A 17174-nucleotide genomic window follows, 5' to 3' on the forward strand; every position below is an offset into this window, starting at 1 on the left:
CCTGCAGGCTGCCAGGCAAACTGATCGCGTTCGTCTTCGCTGCCGCCGGGACCGCGAGCGCCGGTGTGGGCGTGCCTCGCGCGCCACGAGCGTGTTCGGCTAAGTTCATTGGCCACGCGCGAAGATATGCACCAAGGGGGAGCAGTTGGCGGTGGAGACAGTCGGCGAGCGTGCATACGGTAATTTGAGGCAAATAAGTGAGCCTACGTAGATTTTTGTTGAACGCCTTAAAGCCTAAAGCGTATGCGCTTTCCAACTAACCACTAAAATGGGCGAAGCAGTTCGATTCATATTGCTTCACTAATTTATCTAGTACCTGCTTCGCCTTTACATGCGCAAGAGCTGGGGATGTGCTCCCTTTTATAATTCATACCTTATATTTCATAAAGGAATATAATCAAACACGCAATGAGCGTGAAAAATTATCACATGCAATGTAAATATTTAAAGCTGGAGAAACATTCCAATCTATCATAGTCCGAGAAGAAGTGAATAACGCCAGTGTCATTTCTTCAGAAAATGTATAAGTCTGCATAGTAGGCAGTTTTATGAATTCCTTGCAAAACGTATGACGACGGTCCAATATATCTTTCTCTATCGATTCCTGTATTAGAATAGTATACATTGAAAAAGAAAGGCTTAATTGAAAACATTTCATGTGGTTTTCTAACTACTGCGATTTCTGTTTAAGCTAAATTTTAGCTTTGCTAATCTATTTAACATAACTTGTTAGTATAAATTGAAGCTACACATTCTGAAATCTTTCAAGCATGCCAGCTTACCAATGGAGTACAAAGCCCAACAAGAACATCCGTACTCGAGTACCGATTGTATTGGGCCCTAGGAGTTACGGAGTCGCCATCTGTCGGAACCGCCTCCCTTGCGTAGTATGAGGGATCATGCGGCAGGCTCCTCATAGGTTTCGCTTACGGCGCTCAACAAAAACACCATGCGGCAGCCCTCCTGGGCATTTATGCAGGTACTCTCAAAAGGAGGGAAGTTTTTGACTGTCGATATAATAATCTTGGGCAAACTGAAAGCACGGAATCATTTACAGACGCTATCTCTTTACCGAATTCGTAGAGTTAACGCCACTGCGCGCGGTCGCCGCGACGGAATCTCCCGAACCGGCTTCTTGCGTGAAAGGTAGGCAAACGCTGAGTGTAAACTATGATATGTCCTTATAGTGGGCTGTCTGTATAACCAAATGGGGCATAAGAGAATGAAGCCTCAATGCAGCGATCGCACGGGTTCACAGCGACCGACGGCGCGTCTGCATGCATGTCCGTGCACAATGTTTTGTTTTCGCTGTGAGCGCGTTTTGGCACCGTGCCGTAAGCTTTGATTAGGCCGCAGCAAGTGTGCGTTTGACACTACACTAGCAACTATTGTTGCGTGGACTCAGAACTGTTCAGAAATAATTTCGTTAGAGAGACTTTGACGCTTAGCTACGGCGACTGTGATGTGCCGTCGCGACGATTTAACCTTTTTTTGTCTTCTAAATTCTTGGACATTTCAATATTATTTCTCAAGTTGCGTCGCACTGTATGTTTATCGTTCTTCTCAGCGTGCGATTTACCTCTTCTTCTTTTTCGTAATCCAGTGCATTAATTCATAACACAAACATGACCATATGCCGTGCATTTTTTTAATGTGCATCTTACCGCTCCCCTTTCGTTTCAGTGAACTTGCCAGTATCTAGCATCCACAAGTTCACAGACCAAACCGTCATGACATTAGCCGGGCAGCGGGCGCGGTCGAGCGTCTTAGTGCGCATTTTTCTGCTACTCACCGAACATCGCATTCCCGGCGCCGTAGCAGAAATCTTCCTCACGTACGTCTGTGCTTGCTGCATACCCGAGTTGTAGCCGATGGCTGTCTGCCAGTTCTAAGTTTTGCGAGCCAAGCTTCACGCAGCTCCTTGTCCTGCGGCTACGTGTGAATAAGGCTGACTCCGGGCTCCTTTGCGTACATCCGGCACTGCGGCACCGAGCAGTAGCCTACCATGATGTACGCCTCCAAAAGCAGCCGCTACCTATTATAGTGCTTTCAAATGCTGTCAAGCAGATACCCCAAGGCGGGAAAACTTCACCACTTAATCAGAACCGCAGCATCAGGTGGGACCTTAAACATTCGTTTTCAGTTCGCTTTGGCGCTTCCATAGCAGTTGACGCGGCCGGTGTGTCCACGTTATCTTTCATGCCACGTCACGCCGACGGTGGCGCCAGCTTTTCCAGTGGTGGAGCACGCCCCCAATACCAGCAAAATAGCGCTGTTTCACCCGGTTTCATGGTAGTCGAGTAAAATGCCTGTGTAAAAAGCCCCAACTGCGAGCTGTTTTATTATCAGTGTTGTCAACGTGTCTGTTGGCCTGAATGAAAGACCCAAGAATGTGTATTCTTTAACCGTACGTAAAGCAACCTCCTCGCGATTTCTTCGGCTCTTTCGCCCACTTTCGAGGTCAGACATTTTGAGCAGACTGAGGCCGAGTGTCAACTTGCCTCCGAAACACATCCGCCGCGCTCACGGGAGGCGCGCATGCGTCGCCGAAGTCCGCTGCGCGCTTCTTGTCCGGCGCGTCGCCTTGCTGCCTCAGCACTAGACCGAGCGCGTGGGTCCATTGTATACAATCCCCACTGGGGCGCTTTAACGAAGTGTCTAGATCGCGCCCCCGTCATTTGAAATAACGGCAGCGCACGCCAGTCTGCACCGCGTCGCTCCTGAGACCATACGACAAGTGCATGGAGCGTGTGTTCAACATTTGAGCTTTATTTTGCCACCGTGAGTTCGTCTAAAGAATACCGTAGACGAATATAACGCAATACCTTTGTCTAGTGAAATACGCTGCTCTTAGTTGGTATCCTGAGTTCCGCATCACTCATGCGAAGCGCGGCTACAAGAGGCTTGCGTGTGGGCCGATATTCATCAATATCGTAGGTATCAGATCCAAGTGCCGGCTTTCCGCGCGGTTTACGCACTTACTGACCTTCGATGATTGTTTCTTTTTCTCCCCAAAGCGTGGCTCATACATGACGTCAGAAGTTTTCAAGGATGGATCGAGGTGGTGAAGGTGCCGTTCCCACAACCGCACCTTTCATTATCTTCACGGACTCCGAACAGCGAGAGCTTGGGCAGGCGTTTCACGCTGCAAGCAGTAGCTCCTTCGCTCAAGTTTACTCATCCTTCCCACTTACTAGGGTAAATATTGACGCGTGCACGCCATGCATACTGCTTGCATCGTAAAATATCGATGACTTATTTACAGGTGCGCTGTGATTTGCTAAAATAGCAATTTTATTTCGGACAGACGCGTTGTAAAGAATTACGCAGATCCAACGCATGGTTGGAATCTAAATGACGAGAAGCTCGCTTGAGTCATTGAAGTAGCAGAAGTAATGATTGCACGAGCGCAGCATCGTCGCCGCAGCTGTTACATGTGTGCGTCAAGCAGGCACGTACGCAGGATTCTTTTTCCAGTAGAAATGTGAATAATGCCCACCATTTGCCATAAAGACGCGTAAAGCCACAAAAGAGAATTGAAATAACGTGTATCTCACAGGTGCGCCTGTGAGATACTTCTTCTTTACTTGGCAAACAAAGAACCACATCAAATGGAATCGCGCATAAAAGATACGCAGGAAGAACTTTGCCGAGGATAAGTTAACAAGCGAAAGTGCAAAATAAAGATTTCTAGTAGTGTTTTTTCAATTAGCTATGGAAGAATTATGGAGAAATGTATATTTGCGGAACAGCCACAGGTTCTTTTGGGTCCCTCGTTTACTGCTCTAACAAGTAGCAAAACCGACTCGTGTTGTTATTTGGAAAGTTGCGCAACGATGCGTTGTCACCAGTCCCGTACAACCACGTAGAGCGCCGGACGCTGCGATTCTAGACGTACTGCGCCCACCGCGGAAGGTTAGAAACCCTCCCCCCCCCCCCTCATTAGCACAGCAGGGCAGTGGCTACGTCAGGCGGCTCGAATGATAACTGTAGAAGCGTCATTCAATACACACGGAATTGTTCTCCACTTCCGGCGGCACTTTCTCTACTTCCTTTTTAAATAAAAAGATGTAGATCCAAAAATATTTTCACAAACAATTTTCGCTTTACCTCCCTGTTTGCCTGTTGCCTTGCCTGTGCCTTGCCATAGTAGATCGCTTAATTTCTCATCTCCTTGCGTCTCTCGTTTCCAGTTGCCAATTTTGCACGAAAAGTGCTGCACAATAAGGGCCAAACCAGACGAGGTAACGGGTGAGTCATATTGCTTATGTGTTGAACGGTTATTGCAGGGTCTGATGATGGACGCTGTTTCGCAATATTTTATTGTCCACCTTATGTATCCGATATGCGGAAGTATGGTTCCGAGGATCTGCCAGCGTCGCGGCGAGCCGTCACTCGGGGAAATAATGAAGAAAAAGGAAAAGTTAAACGCAACTGGCGTTTTCTCCGGCCGCACCTCGTTCCACGAGCATACAGACCAGCCAACTATGAACTGATTCCCTTTCCTGGCCCCTAGATCAGCCTAAACAAAGAAGGTTGAACTAACGAAGCAACAGGAATGCGCGTAATCATTGAATAGATGGTGACATAAAACTTGTGTTGGGCATTATAAATAAAATCAGATATTATAATTAAAACAATAAACTACGCCCTGCCTGCTGCAATAGATGCTGGCAACTGAATTCATCTTGAGTTAATCGCGTGGGCACCGAATCGATCAGAAAACTTGCCTCCACATCCCAGGAGATGCCGATAACTACCGCCATCCAGAGGAGTGAAAAACATTAACAACCATTCCACTCTGGGAAGATGGAATGGCAGTGAAAGCTGACGTCAGTGAAAGCCCTCAAACGAAAAGCAAAGTGTTTCACCACCGCTGCGGGTCGGTCTGATGATAGTGCAATACCGTGCCGACCCGCGGTAGAGGTGAAGCAGGCGTTAAGCGCTCCCCATACGTGGGGCCAACCCGAAGGTAATGCAATGCCGGGCCGACCCGCGGTGAAGGGGACGCAGGCATTAAGAACTCCCCATACGTAGGCTGGTCCCGAAGATATTGCAATACCGGGTCCACCCGCGGCGGAGGCGAAGCAGGAGTTAAGCACTCCGCATACGTAGGCGCATCCCGAAGGTAGTGCAATGCCGGGCCCACCCGCGGTGGAGGTGAAGCAGGCATTAAGAACTCCCTATACGTAGGCCGATCCCGAAGACATTGCAATATCGGGACCAGCCGTGGCGGAAGTGACGCAGGCATAAAGCTCTCCCCATACGTGGGTCCATCCCGAAGGTAATGCAGTGCCGGGCCGGGCCGCGGTGCAGGGGAAGCAAGCATTTAGAACTCCCCATACGTAGGCCGGTCCCGAAGATATTGCAATACCGGGCCCACCCGCGGCGGATGTGAAGCAGGAGTTAAGCACTCCCCATATGTATGCCCATCCCGATGGTAGTGCAATGCCGGGCCGAGCCGCGCTGGAGGTGAAGGAGGCGTTAAGCGCTCCCCATACGTGGATCCATCCCGAAGGTAATGAAATGCCGGGCCGACCCGCGGTAAAGGTGAACCAGGCCTTAAGCACTCCCCATACGTGGGCCCATCTCGAGGGCGCGCTATAGGTTCCCGAGTCCACAGGGGTATGTGCCATTCATCTTGGACCCTTTTTGCACTATCTCCAGGATTGGCCCACATGAAGATTTTTTCTGTTAACGGACGCCGAAAAACATTGCTGATGTTACTCACTCACTGCTTTCGCTGTTAAAGGCAGTAAAATGTTGACCGCCGAGTAGATTGATTTGTCGATGCTTCAGGAATGTGTGTGAGGAGTAGTGCCTTTGGGTGGATAGAAGGGGGGGGTTATGGCGCTTAACTACGGCGTGGGGAGGGCGGGGGTCAGGGCCCCCCGGCCCTAGTTAGGCGCCGTAGTTAAGCGCCATAACGTACCCTGGGCACGTACCTGGCGTCACGATATATGATGCTTCTCGAGGGAAAAATGTTGGTGAAAAATATATGGTGTATGCAGAGGGCAGTACTACACATACCTAAGTTAATTGAAGGCTTCATGCCTCTTGCGTCACAGTACCGCATCTACTCTGGAGGACTGGGCCTGAACAGGCACACCACCCAGTGGCACACACCTACTTGCATATACCTAGTGTCATAGTTGTCTTTTGGGGTCCATACCCAGTGGCAGAGTCCCAGTCACCCCTGTTATCTACTTGACCTGACAGAAGGAGGTTTCAAGCTGTCTACGCAAAATATACCCAAGGACCCAAATTCTCTGTATATAGCTATAAATAATCATGCGAGGAAACGACGTCGAACGCCACATCCCGAGGAAGAGGATAAGAAAGCTTTGCTTAATAAAAGATTGTAAAGCAATATAAAAACGCCCCAACAAAGTGTCCATAAAATATCGCTAAGGACGAGTACGGAACGAACACGTGCAACAGTACGGGCGCTGTGGGGAGTGCGGACACCGACCGGTTTGTGAGAGGGTTATAAGCAACCTTTCGGCTATGTGTCCGGCTTGCCAGGGGTGCGTTTCTTGGGAGAGGTTTGCACAAGCCGTTATGCTTGCTGCGCGAGGACGAAGACAAGCTAAGCACCAGCGCCTGTACTTTCGCATGCACTTGCTTGTTCCTGGTCTTGCTAAAGGATGTGCTACCGGCGTCAACGCCCCGTCGATTACTCTGAGCAGAAAAAAAGTGCATATCTGAAAAATGTTGGTTTGCGCGTGCGATAATTTCTACTCGTTTTGTCGGTATAAGAAGCATGCTCTTCTGAAATAAAATCAGTTGATAGTTAGCCCACGTCCTGTCGTCTTTTTTGGTCCCGTGAATCCACCTCTATGACCTATTTGTGACCTATGACCACTATTTGTGAAACATGTCCATAGTTATTTTACGTCTAGTAATTTATCGAACACAGGAAACCTGGATTCCACAAAACATACCATTGCAGAGCCTCCTGCGTCGGCGAAATATTTAATACAGGTGCATGGGCAGTGGCTTTTTTGTATAGTGGATGGGTGTATGTGGAACAGTGTGAGAAAAGCGTTATGTGGTGTGCAACTCCATTTTTGTGTGTACTAAGCCTTCTTGAAGTATACTATACGTACAAATAATAGATAAATCAGAGATGAGGACGATACACCTCGAGTGCCATCAGTATCCATGTGCTGCAAAGAATTGTAGGCATTGTAGCAGTGAGCATTGTATGCAGCAGTGGTTCGGAAGATTAATCCCGTCTGTACCTTGTAAGATCGAAGTGACCGGTAATAATAATTTGACTTTGAGTTGGCGCGTACGCATCATTTTGAGGCACTGAGACGGATTATTTGCAGGGCGTACACGCATCCTAAAGATATGCTATTGTAAGAGCATGTGATTTTGCACTATTTATTTTGTGTAAATAAATGTCATTCAACACTGCAGGTTGCAACACTGCAGTTTTAATGGCTATTTCTGCTCCTCCACCTCTAATAGCCTATATAAAGAAAGAACAATTTCAGGATCCGGCCCTCCGTAGTCAAGCCACGTTTCTGATAGTACTAAAACATGAAGGTGGTATGTCAGGATTAAGTTCTTTAGCCGACCAAGTTTGTTTACTACTCTCCGAGCATTAAGGCAAATAATTTCGAGTTTTGTAGTGCTCTAGCAGTGCACTGTCAGTTGTCATGTCCTTTTTAGGAAGCTCTGCGTGTGGATTAAGTTGACTGAACGTCCCACTAAAGGCTGCCCTTGTACAATATCGCCACCACAGCCGTGTTTATCGGGCTCCGCGTGAGAGCTCTCCCATTAATTTCCAGCTTGTGAAACGTGGCCCTATTTTCCTCCTATAGATCTGTCGTTTGCCGCAAATTGCCACAAATGTGCGCAAAACTGTATGACTTTAAGCACGTGACATCTAGCCCACAATTTCCGCTCTCGAATGGCCTTGCGGAAAAGGGCGTACAAGTGATCAAAAGGATTCTTAAAAAGACAAGCGAAGGAAATGAGGATTTTTGGCTTGGCGTACTAAATTAGAGAACAAGTCCTTTGGAAGACGGCCGGTCGCCTGGAGAGCTGCTTCAAGGAAGGAGCCTTTGCACCCCCTTGCCAGACTTCCATCCGCCGCCGATCACCCAGGTATGCAAGCACAAGCAGTCACGACACTACTGCCGGAACTTGCCACCCCTTCAAGAAGGTGATGTCGTGCGCATAAGAGGGTCCTCATGGGCAAGAATATGTGAGGTGATCGCACCGGCGGGACCGCGGTCCTACCTAGTGCAAGCCGATGACAGCGTTCTGCGGCGCAACCGGCAGCACTTGCTCGCGACCAGGGAGCGATTAGCTTCATGCTCATCGGAAGACAGCAACTCCGCTGAGAACCAACCAACTGAAACCCAGTATGTCCTATCATCACCACAGGACCCTGCAGCCACTGGTGCGACAGCACAGCCGCCACTGCTTCCACTGCCAAGGTGGTCCACGCGACCCACTAGGCCACCCATGCGGTTAGCCTACAACATGGACTTTCAACAAATTACCGATGGCCAATAACGAACATTAAAATGGGGGGGATGTATCATATCAGGTATCAATACTTGCCTGCTATCAACAGCCAGTTCAGTGCAACGTGCTTCATTACCTTCTCCCTTGTTAACTCTTACCTTCTCTCCCCACGGCCCTATAAATGTACGGACCGCAATAAACATGATTCATTGTTTCCTGAGTTCGTGCCGTCCATCGTCACGATACATTACCACCTTGCCCGGAATCCGGCTCTCAGTAAGTTCATAGTTCATGTTTCGAGTAAACAGTTGATTTGGGTGTTCGGGAAGGGTTCGTAGTCCTAGAAGAGAATGTGCCCGAAGGCAACACCTGCACTTATCAAGTGGCTGTCATTCCACGCAGAGACTTGGAACAGTAGACTTTCGGAGAGCTGCCGTCGCCAGTCGGAGCCCTTGATGGTGAACTGGATCTTGGTGCTTGTCACCCTTCTCCTTTGTTGGTGCGAAACAAATCTATGTAGACGCGGAAATTTAAGGCCGTGCTGTTCTTCCAACTTTTAAGCAACTGCAGTTCTTGAGTCAATTTCTCGGAAACCATAGAAACGAAGACGTGATGCCCCCTGAGCCCATCTTAAGGTCCAGAGGGTGAGGGGGTGGGCGGCACAGCCCCTTGGAAAAATTTCGAGCGGGAGGGTCTCGACCCCTCTGTAGTCGCCGCCTATGGAGCAATTAACGGCCACAAATTCACTGCTTTTTGGTAAAATGAAAGTTAACGGTGATATGGGTAGGCTTGAAACGCGACTGAAAAAGAAAGGGTGCTCCAAAAAACAGATGATTCTAGAATTGATGGAAATGTGGCAGCAATTAGCCCTTCCAGTACGAGGCATAACAGCTCGTGTTCTTTAACATAATTATGTCTTAGAGCCAAGTGTATCGCAAGCAACCTACACTAGAGCATATATTGCTATTGTACAGCCCTGCCATTATTGTGAAAACAAGTCTGTTTAGACGCTTCCATACATAATTATGTTATCGTTTCCGCATTCTGCGTTCTGCACTAGGTGGATCACGATGGTTGTGGGGGCGGTGTAGTACTTGCAGTTACGCGTGGTCAATTGTTTTAGTTAATCAGGGTATTGTTGATGATCAAATTATATGGGGTAGAATTAAAATTATATCATTGTCATACTAATTCGCGCCATCTAGAGAAGGCCTGGTGCTGCAGAGAAATCTTTCTAAATTGCATCGGTTCTTGTATCACGCAACAAATAACCTATCAAAAATAACGTACAGCGCGTAGGACAAGGACTGCGAAGACGACATACACAGCGCTGACTTCCAACAACATTTAATTGCGTTGCCACATCGTGTGGATATATACAAGAAAGGGCATGCGCAGAAAATGAAAGGCAGTCACATGGGGTGTTCTAACAGGAAGTCACTGAACTAGAGCATGGTCACCAGAAAAATTAAGAAAATAAAATATAAAAGAACATAGCGATTTCTATCTGTTTAGATACGTGACTTCACCAGGGGTCAGCGCAATAGAGGGGGCACTAACGCAAATACTACCAAGTTTTCTGATGAAATCAGCTTCCACAATTTCCCGGGTGAGCTGTGAGCTGTGTCTCGCTAAAACTTCAGTATATTCGAAGGGATCTTCGTGGAGGGAGCCTAACCGACTCTGCAGGCATTTTCACTAAAGTTGTTCTCTCTCTCTCTCTTCGAAGAGGGGCACGCAGCCGCAGTCCCGGCGATGGATTCCTAAGTGGCCTTGTACAGTGCTGTAGACGTTGTTACAGTGCTCTCTTAGTCGATCGTTTAAGCACCTGCCTGTCTGTCCAACATATTTACTGCGGCAAGACAGGGGAATTCGGTAGAATACATTTGTTGCGCACGTCACAAAACGTTTTCTGTGCTCGACAGAACAACAACTCTGATGCGATTTAGGCGCGTTTACACGCTTACAGAGCCTTGCCAATTTTTCCGGGGCTGAGAAAACGACTGTGATTCCTGCACGATGCCCAATTTTCTTTAACCTATGGGAGACATCATGCACATATGGTAGCACTGCAAACCTGCGTCTTTCAGCCAGCTGGTTCCCTGATTGAGCGGGCTCATCGCGTTTTGTGCGCCTCAGAAGCTGTTCCTCCAGAAGCTGTGCGCCTCAGAAGCTGTAGCCATGTGTTGACAGGCAATTCAAATCCCGCAGGTACTGACTGGGTACAGCTAAGAACCGGCAATCCACAAGTGAAATGTGGTCAAATGCGTCTCAACATAGTCTTTAGCTATTCGTTGTCACAACTCGTCAACTAGCCAACTAGCATTCAGGGTAAAGCCTGTTCAGTCATAGATCTTGCTGTTGTATCCCATTTATTGAGCTAAGAAATCGGCAAATAAGGCAGTGCTGTTATTAACATTTTTTGCGTTAAAACATGTAGCTGACAAGGAAATTTATTAACCCGTAGGCACGCTTACAACTGTGGTATTAACGAAAAGTACACTATAAGGTACAGCAAATGTAATACATCATACTTGATGTAAACAAAACAGATTAGCAAACGAAATAATAAATGGTGTCTGCTTGACACTGGCTTTGCCACACACAACAACAACAACAACAAAACTCATTACAGCGTCTACGCAAAAGCATTATTGTCAGCCTCGAATTTATGAAAGGTACCCGGGGCACATACAGATACAGTCTGAACTCGGGCAACAGAATTGAGCATTATTCTGGCTGTAGAAAGACTTTGCCTCGGGAGACGGTTATGTACCGCTGTTAGGGTTGGCGTCTGACACCACGTGGCGACAGGTCATTCACCCTACCCTCTGGGCCGGAGCCCACGGGCGACAGATCGTCTCCCCTTCCCCTCTACATGGTCGTGGCACCGTGGGTGCTACCTCGTCCCCTTCACCTCTCATGGTCGTGGCACCGTGGGTGATACGTCATGCCCATACCCTCTACTGGCCGGACCCCACGGCGCCGGAGAGGTCATTCACCCGACCTTCTCCCCGGATTCGTCGAAAAGAGGATCGACTTCTCCACCCCGTGCTCGGTATTGCAGGAGGAGGGGCCCCCTCTCCGTGCCTGTCACGTGTCATCGACGGAAGCAAGATCCCACCCACACTTGTAGAGAGCCTATTTAAGGGGCTCCGAAATGTACTTTTGGGAGACTTCATACTTGATACTTCATACTTCATGCTCTTCTTATTTTCTCTCAACTACCTTTGAATAAACAGTGCAAGTTTCGCACTAGCAAATCGTCTCGCCCCTGCTTAGTCGCCATGATCTACCGGATGCCTGCAGCCCGCCGACAACGCCACGCTACCCAGTAAGTAATGTCGGTCGAGCTTAGATAGGCAGGCGCCGCTACGGTACGCTACCCTGGAGTACGCAACACCACGTAGACCAGCGGCGAATAAACTCGGCTTCAACGAGTTTGAACAATTGTTGTTCAAGATGACCCCATACTATCACCCGTAGTTTTCGCATTCTGGGGTACATTGCTCTATTTGACTGCCGAGATCGTTCTGCAATGTTGCGGAAGCAGCACAAAACGTAGCTAGCGTTGTAGTAGACGAGACTCGAAAACCGATCTCGGCGCTGTGGTGGCCGCACGATGGATAATCCGAACATTCTTGCAACTAGCTTCCAGAAGGTGCGTGCTACAACGCAGTCCTTTACTACATGCGCGTTGGTCTCTGTTTGTGCGCAATATACGCATTTATCATTCGCTACCATATGCCAGCGTTCAAGCCTGTCTCTTGTAGGTAGAATGCCCCACTGATACTGCCAATGAAAATCCTTCACTTGAGAGGGCAAATCAGGTGAAAGTACGGCTGTCCATGTTTGTGTAGTAGCTGTCCGTGGAGGTACAGCTGTCTCACAGAACATTTCACAAAGCCTGGAAACTGGTGTCGCACGCCACTTTGTAATTCTTACTTGTACAAGCTGGCTTTGCAAGCGCGCAGCGGCCGCATACTGCGGTGCTGGCGTCACCGCCGTCGGAAGCAAGTTGCCTGTACACTGCGGCATAAGCGTTCGACGGTAACGGCTCAGCCAATAAAGGAGCAGTGGCCTACCAGGGTACCAATCATCATCAAGTAGATCACATTTACTCTTAGCGCACAAAAGCCTACCGAATGTAACTATGCACGGCAAGCTCCATCCTCCGCTGGATTTCGGCAAACGCAAAAATTGCTGCGCTACGTATTGCGACTTGTTTAGCCAGAACCATGAAAAAATAAGTGAGTTTACTACTCGTACTGTTGGTGACGGCGGGAGAGCTACCGTTGGAGTAAACCACAGTTTACTGCAAAATACGTTCTTAATGAAGAAAGCCCTTTCTGCCAGCGGCAGTGGCGACGCAGTCACCGCTTCCGACTGTTCTTTAATGTAGCTGACAATGTCTCGCCACGTGTGAGGTGAAACACCACTTGCACAAAATTTGATACCTAGAATTTGCATATGCTCGGTCTGTTTAATGTCCCCTGGTAGCGTTATTTCGGCGCGGCCTAAATTTAATGCTTCACATTTTCTCACATTCATTTTGCCCCCTGACATTGAAGCATATTGATTATAAATGTAGCAAGGCAGCCGCACACGGGAGCCAAGGAAGGAATGCTCTTTATTCCAGAGCGTGGGGGAAGAAGACGAAGACGCTTCTGTGCGCACGTATGCGAAACGGGGTCCGCTATCTTGTGTTGTTTCGCCAGGTTCCCTTGGTCCTAGGAAGGAACCGATTGCATCCTCACGTTCAACAAGTCAAGCGGCATCGACGGACACCGCTCCCACCTCGGTACGTCGAATTTTGACCGCTTTCTCGCCTGAAAACCGCCATTAGGCATAGCTCCTGTCTGAAGTGGTCGGGGCCGGAGCGGCCCACGACGCCACGCCAACATGGAAGTCGTCGTGGAGGGGACGCCCATCACCCCGGAAGACCTCGCAGATAAAGGATGGTGCACGCTGCAGCGCGACAAACGTACCCAATGCAAGTCAGCGATAAGTTCGCCCCGCGAGAAGGCGAGGACGGCCGGAGTCGTTGTTAGGCCTAACCCGGCGCGACGTCCCAAGCACCCGAGGGAGCCCCCTATCCCTCCGCACTACTTCAAAGTGGTGTTGGGAATCAGCGGTGGTTTTAATGTGTCCGGACAACGCCCATCAGCCGTCATGGAGGCATTGTGTGTTTCCACGGGACTGTCAAAGCAAGCTTACGGCAAGGACATGGTACGTTTGGACGCCGTCGGCAACTTCGTTGTCGTGGGTACCGAGGATGGGGACCGAGCCGACAGTTACGCGAAGCTATCGACGCTAAAGGTGGGAAGTCAGACCTATCCGATTAATGCTTACTTCCCAACTGAAGATCAAGGGAAGGGCATTATTCGCCAAATTCCTCCGCACCACACCCAACAGCAAATGCAGGAGAATCTGTCCGAGAGTGGCATGAATCCCGACATAGTGGGGTTCCGCCGTCTAGGCGAGTCCGAAACCGTCCTGCTGGTCTTCAGGAGACAGGATGTTCCTCATTACGTCATGTACGGCGGGGCATGGCACCGATGCAACTTATTCCGGCGCAGAGTACAAGCCTGCTTGATTTGCTACCAGACCGGGCATCGAGAAGACGTCTGTCCGAATAGAGGCACGACCAAGAAGTGTAGAGAATGCGGAGCACCCGACACGACCGACGGGCACGAGTGCACGCCACATTGCCTATTGTGCGGCAAGAACCACGTCACGGGAAGCCGGGAGTGCCGGAAGAAGTTTGAGACCCCTTTCATCATCCGCCAGCGCCGACGCCAGCGCTGCGATCGGCAGGCTAGAGTGCGGGAAGAGCAGCTTCAATCACCGCAGCCACGGGGCGATGACCACCGCAGCCGGTCTAGGGAGAGGCGCTCGTCGTCAGTCTCCTTCGTGGACGGGGAGTCGACCGGTGACGGCGGCACCACGGCCGGCAGACGTCGGTCAACCAGCCGGGGTCGGAGCCGGAGCCGAGGTCGGAGCCGGAGCCGCTGCGGCCGGTCGAGATCGCGGAGCGCCCCGAAGCAGCAGCCGGGGGGCCAAGCCAACCGTGGAGGCCGGGGCCAACAGCAGCATCAGCAACGAAACCAACAAGGAGCCCAATCACAGGTGACGTCCCAAAGAAACTGGGCCAGCATAGTGGCAGGGAGGGGGAGCGAGGTGCATCCCGAAATAGTTACACTTGACACAGTTAAGAGTCTACAGCAAACCATCCAAAACATGCAGACAAAGATCGCACGACAGGATACAAAGATCCGCGCCTACGAGAGGGGTTGCTTCCCACAACCAATGGACAGGGACCGACACCCTAGCACGGCAACTAGCGCCGTATCAGTTCCCTCACCGACTTCGGTGCCTATTAGCATACCGACAACTACCGAAAGTGAAGAGTCCGATATGGACTCCCAGGGTCCACCGAACAAACGTAAAGCCAGCCTCATTCACAGGACTTCCACTACAGCCCCAATTGAGGACGCAGACCTAATGAAACGCGTAGAGCGACACGTTGAACGCGCGGTCAAGGCGGCCATGGACGCCATCCTTCCTGCGATTTTTGAACGCTTCCAGTAAGAGAACCGCATGACGGCACTCGAACAGAACTACAACACGCTAGCCGCACAGGTCACACAAATCGCACAATACATCCCAAAATTAGCGCCCGTCCAGCCGGAGCAGACTCTCCCTCACCCCGCGGTCGTTCCTCAGGTGGCACCCGTCAGCGCAGCGGCGGTCCTCCGCTCTTCCCGCCTGGACCTGGCCGTCCACACACTCCCCAACTATCAACATGGTTGTAACAACCAATAGCACCTATCACGTTTGGCAGTGGAACTGCCGCGGATTCAAAAAGAAGAAGGCCAACCTTCACCAGCATGTTAATAACACGGCACAGCAAGAATCCTACAAACCTGATATCATAGCGCTACAAGAAGTCAACATGGAAGCCGGCCTCTCCTCTTACCGGGCTTTCCATTGCCGTAACAACTCCAGGAAAGTCACTACGCTCGTTCGCCGAGAACAGGTGACGGCGATCCACGACATCGAAACTTCTCCCCCCTCGGGCATCCCCCACGTTTTCGTGGAGATCATCCCGACGCGCACGTCAGATCCCAGCCTATTCATCCTCAACGTATACGTCGCCCCGCATGCAGACCCGAAGCTCGATGTGATTTTTCGCTCGGCCCTCAAAGTCAGCCGCGACTGCCCCCTGCTCATCGTTGGAGACTTCAACGCCGGTCATACTCTGTGGGGATACCTGGGCGACACCCGCAAGGGTAGACATCTAGCAGAAGCCGCGCAAGAGCTGGGCCTCACGCTAATCAACGATACTACCACCCGCATCAGAATCGGCAGCCGAGGTCAGGTAGACACTAACCCGGACCTGACATTCGTCGTCCACTCGCAAGACTACGCCTGGACGAACACTGGCGAAACTCTGGGCAGCGACCACTGCATCCTTCACACGGAAATCTATGCACGCGGCAAGCGTCGGCGGAAGCATCGCTTCTAGGTTACAAGCTGGGACAAATTCCGCGAGTCCAGAAGAATGCGAGCCAATGAGGGATCCATCGCCAATATCTCATCCTGGACGAGCCAACTCCTCGCCGACGTGGAAGAGCATACGGAACATCTTGACCCGGAAGACGCCCCGGCAACCACCAACGTCGACAGCAGGCTGCTCCACATGTGGCAGGCAAGATCGAGCATGTTCCGGCGTTGGCAACAGCAGGGGAAAGATAACCAAGCCCTAAAAGAAAGAATCAGTCGACTTGACGCAGAGATCTCCGATCACGCGACCGAGGTCACCCGACAGCAATGGTACCAAATATGTGATCGCATGAGGGGACGCCTCAGCGCAGCCCGGACGTGGCACCTCCTACGCCACCTCCTGGACCCGGACACCACCAGGGTCGAAGGCAGAAGAAACATGGCCAAGTTAATCCACAGGCATGCTCAGGACCCGGGAGCGTTCCTGGCAGAGATGCGAGACAAGTACATCGGCCCGCAACTCAAGACACCGTTACCTGCTGCCTATCAGGGCCGGCCGAACGCGCACATAGACGAAGACATTACGTTCGCTGAGGTGTCGGCAGCCGCCTACAAGCTGCGGACGAACTCGGCGCCGGGTTCGGACCGCGTTACCAACAAGATCCTACGCAACCTGGACGAGGCCGCAATAGAGCAGCTCACAGAGTTCATGAACGAATGCTGGAAGACGGGCGCCATCCCAGAAGAGTGGAAGACGTCAACGATCGTCTTCATACCAAAACCAGGCAAGCCCCTCACTGCGGACAACCTCAGGCCGATTTCACTGACATCATGCGTCGGCAAACTGATGGAGCACGTGGTCCTAGACCGTCTCAATGAACACGTAGAAGATGGGGACGAGTTCCCCCACCCTATGTTTGGTTTCAGGCCACACCTGTCCTCTCAAGATGTACTCCTTCAGGTAAAAAGGCAGGTGATGCAACTCGAAAGTCCGGCGGACGCTCGCCGATTCCGGTGCCTCCTGGGCCTCGACCTGAAGAAGGCCTTCGACAATGTTGCCCACGCAGCGGTGCTCGAGGGCCTGACCCAACTGGGTGTCGGAAACCGAGCTTACCAATACGTCCGAAACTTTCTCACCGACCGGAAGTGCCGGATCAAAGTCGGCGAACATGAAACTGAATTTA

The 17174-nt window shown here is 50.6% G+C and overlaps 1 long non-coding RNA gene across 1 annotated transcript in view; it reads left to right on the forward strand.

Annotated features, from left to right (window-relative positions):
* The first annotated feature begins 4218 nt into the window (after nt 1–4218).
* Nucleotides 4219–17174, forward strand: part of LOC142581781 (uncharacterized) — a 167646-nt gene continuing 154690 nt past the window's right edge. The window contains exon 1 of the long non-coding RNA XR_012828291.1: nt 4219–4251. This is a non-coding gene — a long non-coding RNA (uncharacterized LOC142581781). The remainder of the gene's footprint in view (nt 4252–17174) is intronic.

Source organism: Dermacentor variabilis, chromosome 5 (genome assembly GCF_050947875.1).
Source record: "Dermacentor variabilis isolate Ectoservices chromosome 5, ASM5094787v1, whole genome shotgun sequence".
NCBI classification, from domain to species: Eukaryota; Metazoa; Arthropoda; class Arachnida; order Ixodida; family Ixodidae; genus Dermacentor; species Dermacentor variabilis.